The sequence below is a fragment of the Grammomys surdaster genome, unplaced genomic scaffold, assembly GCF_004785775.1.
Source record: "Grammomys surdaster isolate TR1022 unplaced genomic scaffold, NIH_TR_1.0 131, whole genome shotgun sequence".
Classification (NCBI taxonomy): domain Eukaryota; kingdom Metazoa; phylum Chordata; class Mammalia; order Rodentia; family Muridae; genus Grammomys; species Grammomys surdaster.
The window spans coordinates 2,999,395-3,007,334 of NW_021604589.1; the positions used below are offsets into that span (position 1 = coordinate 2,999,395).

General features: G+C 42.0%; 1 pseudogene; it reads left to right on the forward strand.

The window, feature by feature from the left end:
- Positions 1-2,912: 2,912 nt before the first annotated feature.
- LOC114616714 lies at positions 2,913-7,940 on the forward strand (annotated as a pseudogene).

The following is a 7,940-nucleotide window of genomic DNA, read 5'->3' on the forward strand; positions in this document are numbered from 1 at the left end:
TGTAAAAATGTAAGCAGCTCTAGGATTGAGCAACATCCCTGCAGGTCTCCCTGCACCCTGAGCTCAAGGGCATTGTCTGCTGTGTGTCATAATACAATATTGGCATATTCTCAAAGTCAGGACCCTCAGGGTTCTTGAAACAAACCATGTCTCCTCCTCTTTGTTCCTTCCTTCTGTGCTGACCCTCCCCTTCCCCAGTCTATTTTGTGACATTTGGACCTTAGAACTCCACAGGTTGTTCATTATTGTAAGAACTATTGTCACAGGTTGGTCACTGTAAGAATACTAGATAAATGAAAATTCTCTTTCATAAGTTTCTAAGATTCATTCTAAATAGATTATTTTCAGTTCTTCTAGGCCTTCAGTTCTCAAGTGAGGATAGACAGCTTACCCCCACCCCGGGTACATTTGGCAACACCTAGTGACATTTTAGCTGAGGGGAGGGTGCTACTGATAGCGAGTAAATAGAAGCCATAGCTGGTTACTGAGTGACAGAATTTAAATATGTTGTAAAAACTCTGCTGGAGATATTATTGATTCCATGATATACTATAGAAATATTAAAAAAATCAGCATGGGTGGAAACACCAGGCACATTTATTAGTGGAATAAAATTGAGGAACCACATGTAAGTTCATGCTCCTAGAGCCACATGATTTTTGACAAAGAAGCTACATCTTCAACAAATGGTGTTGGTCAAACTGGATGGCTGGCTGCATGTAGAGGAATGCAAAAAGATCCATACTTATCACCCTGCAAAAACTCTAAATTGATCAAAGATCTCATCATAAAACCAGAGAAACTGAACTTCATCGAGGAGAAAGCAGGAAAACATTTGAACTCATTAGCACAGGAAATTAGTTTCTAAACAGTATCCTGATAGCACCATCATTAAAACCAATAATTAAATAGGACTTTATAAAGCTACAAAGCTCCTGCATAGCAAAGGACACCTTCATTCCAGCAAAATGGCAGCCTACAGAATGGAAAAAAAATGTTTGCCAATTATACATCTGATAGAGGGTTAGTATTGAGAATATAATAGAACTTAAAAATTGAACATAAAGAAAACAACCCAATTTAAAGGTGGGGTATAGCACTAAGTACAGAATTCTTGTCTTACAAAGTATTCTAGTATTCTATTTCTGTGAAGAGATACTATGATCAAGGCAATTCTTATAAAAGGAGGGTTTTTTTTTTTTTTGGTTTTTCGAGACAGTTTCTCTGTGTAGCCCTGGCTGTCCTGGATCTCAGTCTGTAGACCAGGCTGGCCTCGAACTCAGAAATCCACCTGCCTCTGCCTCCCAAGTGCTGGGATTAAAGGTGTGTGCCACCACTGCCCGGCTAAAAGGAGGTTTTTAATTGGGACTTGCTTACAGTATCAGAGGATTAGTCTATTATTATCTTGGCAGGGAGCATGTTATCACACATCATGCTGAAATAGTTAGGTGAGAGTTACATGCTAGTTTGTAGGGAGAGAGAGAGAGAGAGAGGGAGAGAGAGAGAGAGAGAGAGAGAGAGAGAGAGAGGCAGGCCCTGGGTCTGTCTTGGGCTTTGAAACCTCAATGCCCACACCTAGTGACACACTTCCTCCAGCAAGGCCACACCTACTCCAACTCCTTATCCTTCAATTCCTTTGAAATAGTACCACTCTATGGTGATTAAGCATTCAAATATATAAACCTATGGGGACCATTCTTATTCAAACCACCACATTCCACACTCTGGTCCCCATAGTCCCATTGCCATATCATAGTGCCAAATAGCGCATTCATTCCAAATTCTAAAGTCCCCACAGTCTATCACAGTGTTAACACTGTTTAAAGTCCAAAGTTCTCTTCTGAGACTCATAGCAATCTCTTAACTTCAGTCCCCCATAAAATCAAAGAAAATCAGATAACATACTTCTAACATACAATGGTATAGAATATGCATTGTCATTCCAAAGGTGGGGAAAGGAACACAGTGATGAAATACTGGACCAAAGCAAGACTGAAAGCGAGGAGGACAAACTCTGAATTCTGCATCTCTGAGTCTGAATTCAAAGCATTCTTCAGTCTCCAACTCCTATCAGCTTTGTTGACTACAACATGCTTCACTTTCTTGCACTGGTTCCATACTTGGTCTGCAGCTCTTCTTGGTGGGTATGCCACATCTCTAGCATCACCAACATTTTGGGGTCTCCAAGGCAATCCAGGCTTCACTTTCACAGCTTCACACAATGGTCTTTCTGGGCCTCCATGAAGGGACACCCCTGACACACACCTGGCCTCAGTGGCTTTTCCTTAGCCACAGAGGGAGATTCTATAACCTCTTTCTTGTATCCTTGACTCTAAAGGCAGAACCACATGGGTGAAGCGACCGATTTCTGCTGCTTGCTGGGGCTGGAGCTTCACCCTCTCCTATAATTACACTTGCATCAACCTTCTGTTGTTGATGGTTTCCATCTACTTTACATTTTTCTTTAATTTTTTTCACAATTTGGAAGCTTAGCTGGATGGTCTAATCCTTCTAATCCTTTCCATGTCATCCTTGGTGACTACACATTCAAATATATGACCCTATGGAGGCTAGTCTTATTCAAACCACCGCAAAGTCCAGCAACTGAAGAATGGATAATGAAAACATGGTACATTTATAAGATGGACTGTTTTTCTGCTGTTAAGAAAAAAATGAAATTTACAGGTAAATGGTTGGAGCTGGAAATGATCATTCTGACTGAGGTAAACTAGAGTCAGAAAGACATTTTTGAATCTTTAACCTGTGTGTTTAAGTTGGGGTAGAGATAGACATCAGAAAACTAGTAGGGGATCATTGGGAGTGTTTTCAACAGAGGAGAAGTAGACAGCAGATAGTACCAAGGGCGGGTCAAAAATAATGGAGCAAGAAGGGTTAAATGGGTGGGAGATACGATGGCAAGACTAAGTGGAATTGGTAGATGACAGCGACGACAACGACGACGACGACAAGGACAATAACAACAACAACAACAACAACAACAACAACAAGATGGAGCCTGGAGCAGTGGTTTAGCAGTTAAGGGCACTTACTGATTCTGCAGAGGATCTGGGTTTGGGTCCCAGTACTCATTCCAGGAAGCTCTCAATTGTTTGTTGCTCTGACTGCAAGAGATCTGATGCACTTTGAACTCTATAAGCGTGTGCAAGCACACACACACACACACACACACACACACACACATACACATTAACTCAAGAGCATACATATGTGCATTCATAGAAATAAAAAATAAGGCTTTAAAAGAAGAACACGTGAAATTGGGATTGAAGAGTGTTGGTAATGGTGGAATTGAGTGGGAAGAAATTGGAGCAGACTTGATTGTATTATTATGCAGAGATGTTGTTTTGTTCAGCTGATGGGAGGGCTTTGGGCCATGCCTGCCATACCGTTTGTTCTCTGTTCTCAACCATCCTTAGTTCTGGGCTTCTCTGGGCTCTACTTTCTCAGAGTGTCCAACTGAATGAGTAGCACAGCACCTATTCCTCTCAGACTCTCGGACGCTGCTACTAGCAGCATTGCCCTTTACATTAGAGAGCTGAGAGTTACTATGAATAAGAAACAAAACAAAATGAGGAGAAAGTGGAGGAGGTACTAGAAGAAGAGGAATATGTGGTGGGAAATTTCTAGATCAGCGAGTTGTCAAGGATAAAATAGAATATCTTCTAAAATTTCTCAGGTGAGGACGACACATGGGAGCCAGAAGAGAACCTGGATTGCCCCTACCTAGTTTCTTTTTTCTTTCTTTTTATATACATACATTTTTTAATTGAATATTTTATTTATATTTCAGATGTCCTCTCCTTACCCCATTTTCCCTCCTCCCACCCAGAAACCTTCTATCCCATCCCCCATCCTCCTGCTTGTATGAGGATGTGTCCCCACCCACCTGCCCATTCCCATCTCCCCACCCTCGAATTCCCCCTCACATGGGGTCCAGCCTTCATGGGACCAAGGATCTCCTCTCCCACCTATACCTGAAAGGACCATCCTCCCTTGCATATATATTTGGAGCCATGGGTCCCTCCCTAAGTGCTCCCAGGCTGGTGATTTAGACCCTGGGAGCTCTGGTTGGTTGGTATTATTGCTTTCCTAATGGGGCCACAAACCCTTTCAGCTCCTTCAGTCTTCACTCTAACTCCTCCATTGGGAACCCCATGATCAGTTCAATGGTTAGCTGTGAACATCTGCCTCTGTATATGTCAGGCTCTTGCAGACCTCTAAGGAGACAGCTATATCAGGCATGCACTTCCTGACAACCACATCAGTGTCTACCTTTGGTGACTGCACATGGGGTGGATACCCAGGTGGAATGGTCTCTAGACGGCCCCTCCTTCAGTTTCTGTCCTACACTTTGTCTCCATACTTGCTCCCTTGAGTATTTTGTTACTCCTTCTAAGAAGGACCGAAGCACCCACAGTTGGTCTTCATTCTTAGTGAGCTTTATGCGGTCTGTGAGTTTAATCGGGTATTTCAAGCTTCTGGGCTAAAATCCAATAATCAGTGAGTGAATACCATGTGTGTTCTTTTGTGACTAGGTTAGCTCACTCAGGATGATATTTTCTAGTTCCATCCATTTACCTAAGACTTTCTCGAATTCATTGTTTTTAATAGCTGAGTAATATTCCATTGTGTAAATGTACCACATTATTTTTGTATCCATTCCTCTGTTGAAGGACATCTGGGTTCTTTCGAGCTTCTGGCTATTATAAATAAAGCTGCTATGAACATAGTGGAGCATATGTACTTTTTATATGTTAGAGCATCTTCTGGGTATATGCCTAGGAGTGGTATAGCTGGGTCCTCAGATAATGATAAGTCCAATTTTCTGAGGAAACGCCAGACTGTTTTCCAGAGTGGTTGCACCATCTTGTAATCCCATCAACAATGGAGGAGTGTTCCTCTTTTTCCACATCCTCGCCAGCATCTACTATCGCCTGAGTTTTTGATCTTAGCCATTCTGACTGGTGTAAGATGGAATCTCAGGGTTGTTTTGATTTGCATTTCCCTGATGACTAAGTATGCTGAACATTTCTTTAGGTGCTTCTCAGCCATTCGCATTTCCTCAGTTGAGAATTCTTTGTTTAGCTCTATACTCCATTTTTTAATAGGGTTATTTGGTTGTCTAGAGTCTAATTTCTTGAGTTCTTTGTACATATTGGAATTAGTCCTCTATCGGATGTGGGATTGGTAAAGATCTTTTCCCAATCTGTTGGTTGCCATTTTGTCCTATTGATAGTGTCCTTTGCCTTACAGAAACTTTGCAATTTTATGAAGTCTCATTTGTCAATTCTTGATCTTAGAGCATAGCCATTGGTGTTCTGTTCAGGAACTTTTCCCCTATGCCTAGGTATTTGAGAGTCTTCCCCACCTTCTCTTCTATTAGTTTCAGTGTATCTGGTTTTATGTGGAGGTCCTTTTTCTACTTGGATTTCAGCTTTGTACAAGGAAATAAGAATGGATCGATTTGCATTCTTCTACATGTTGTCCTCCAGTTGAACCAGCACCATTTGTTAAAAATGCTGTCCTTTTTCCACTGGATGGTTTTAGCTCCTTTGTCAAAGATCAAATGACCATAGGTGTGTGGGTTCATTTCTGGGTCTTCAATTCTATTCTACTGATCTTCCTGTCTGTCTCTGTACCAATACCATCCACTTTTTTTTAATCACCATTGCTCTGTAGTACAGCTTGAGGTCAGGGATGGTGATTCCTCCAGAAGTTTTTTTATTGTTGAGAATAGTTTTTGCTATCCTGGATTTTTTGTTATTCCAAATAAATTTGAGAATTTCTCTTTCTAACTCTGTCAAAAATTGAGTTGGTATTTCAATGGGGATTGCATGGAATCTGTAGATTGCTTTTGGCAAGATGGCCATTTTTGCTATATTAATCCTGCCAATCCATGAGCATGGGAGATCTTTCTATCTTCTGAGATCTTCTTTGATGTCTTTCTTCAGAGACTTGAAGTTCTTGTCATACAGATCTTTCACTTGCATGGTTAGATTCACACCAAGGTATTTTATATTATTTGTGACTATTGTGAAGGGTGTCATTTCCCTAATTTCTTTCTCAGTCTCTTTATTTTTCAAGTAGAGGAAGGCTACTGATTTATTTGAGTTGATTTTATAACCAGCCACTTTGTTGAAGTTGTTTATCAGGTTTAGGAATTACCTGGTGAAAGTTTTGGGGTCACTTAAGTATACTATCATATCATCTGCAAATAGTGATAGTTTGACTTCTTCCTTTCCTATTTGTATCCCTTTGACTTCTTTTTGTTGTCTAATTGCTCTGGCTAGGACTTCCAGTACTATATTGAATAGGTAGGGAGAGAGTGGGCAGCCTTGTCTAGTCCCTGATCTTAGTGGGATTGCTTCAAGTTTCTCTCCATTTAGTTTGATATTGGCCACTGGTTTGCTCTATATTGCTTTTACTATGTTTAGGTATGGGCCTTGAATTCCTGATCTTTCCAAGGCTTTTTATAGTCACAGAAAATAGCTCAGGAGACAGATACATCAGAGGGAGGCAAGTGCAAACCTGATTCTGATCTTGAAGATAAGGGACAAGAAAGCAAACCAAAGAAAAAGAAAGAAGAGTGAGAAAAGCCACAAGGCTTTGCCCGGGGTTTGGAGCCTGAACAGATTATTGGAGTTACTGACTCCAGCAGAGAGCTCATATTTCTTTTTTATTTTTTTATTATTTTTTAATGTTTTTTTTCTTACAATCCAGTCTTTACCCCCTCCTAGTCCTCACTCCCACAGTTCCTCATCACATTCCTCTTCCCCCATCTGCAAGAGGATGTCTCCACCCCCACTCCTACCCCACCAGACTTCCCTACTCCCTGGGGCCTCAAGTTAGGTGCATCTTCTCTCACTGAGGCCAGACCCAGCAGTCCTCTGCTGTATATGTGTTGGGGGCCTCATATCAGCTGATGTATGCTGCCTGGTTGATGGCTCAGTGTCTGAGAGATCTCAGGGGTCCAGGTTAGTTGGGACTGCTGGTCCTCCTATGGGTTCGCCCTCCTCCTCAGCTTCTTCCAGCCTTTCCCTAATTCAACCACAGGGGTCCCCAGCTTCTGTCCATTGGTTGGGTGTGAGTATCTGGATCTGACTCGTTCAGCTGCTTGTTGGGCCAGGGCAACCATACTAACCTCCTATCCTAAGCACACCATAGCATCAGTAATAGTGTCAGGCCTTGGTGCCCCCCCCCCCCCATGTGATGGATCCCAAGTTGGAGCTGTCATTGGATTGCCTTTCCCTCAAGTTCTTCTCCATTTTTACTCCTGCTGTTCTTTCAGAAACAATTCTGGATCAGATTTTTTGATCCCATCCCTTTTAGTCTTGAGCATCTCTCACCTCCCAAGTCTCTGGTACATTCTAGAGGGTCCTTCCCACCTCCTACCTCCTGAGGTTCTGTTTCTACTCTTTCTGCTGGCCCTCAGGGCTTCACTTCTGTTCTCCCAATACCTGATCCTATTCCTTCTTTCCCTCCCTGTCCCATCTCCCACCCAGGTCCCTTCTTCCATCTGCTCCCCGTGATTGCTTTCTTCTCCCTCCCAAGTAGGATTGAGGGACCTTCACTTGGGCCCTTCTACATGTTAACCTTCTTGAGTTCTGTGGATTTTGTCCTGGGTATTCTGTACATTTTTGGCTAATATTCATTTATTAGTGAGTACATAGCATGCATGTACTTTTGGGTATGAGTTACCTCACTCAGGATGATATTTTCTAGTTCCATCTATTTGCCTGCGAAATGCATGATATTTCTGATGGAATGTAAATATTCTGGCGAGGCTGACCTGGTCCCTGCCAAAAAAAAAAAAAGCCCATGTCAAGTGTCCACATGTTGTTATAACTTTCTATGAGGAGATGCTAATGTGGCATTCTTACCCCTCAGAGGATGATGACAAAAAAGACAACAAGAATTAG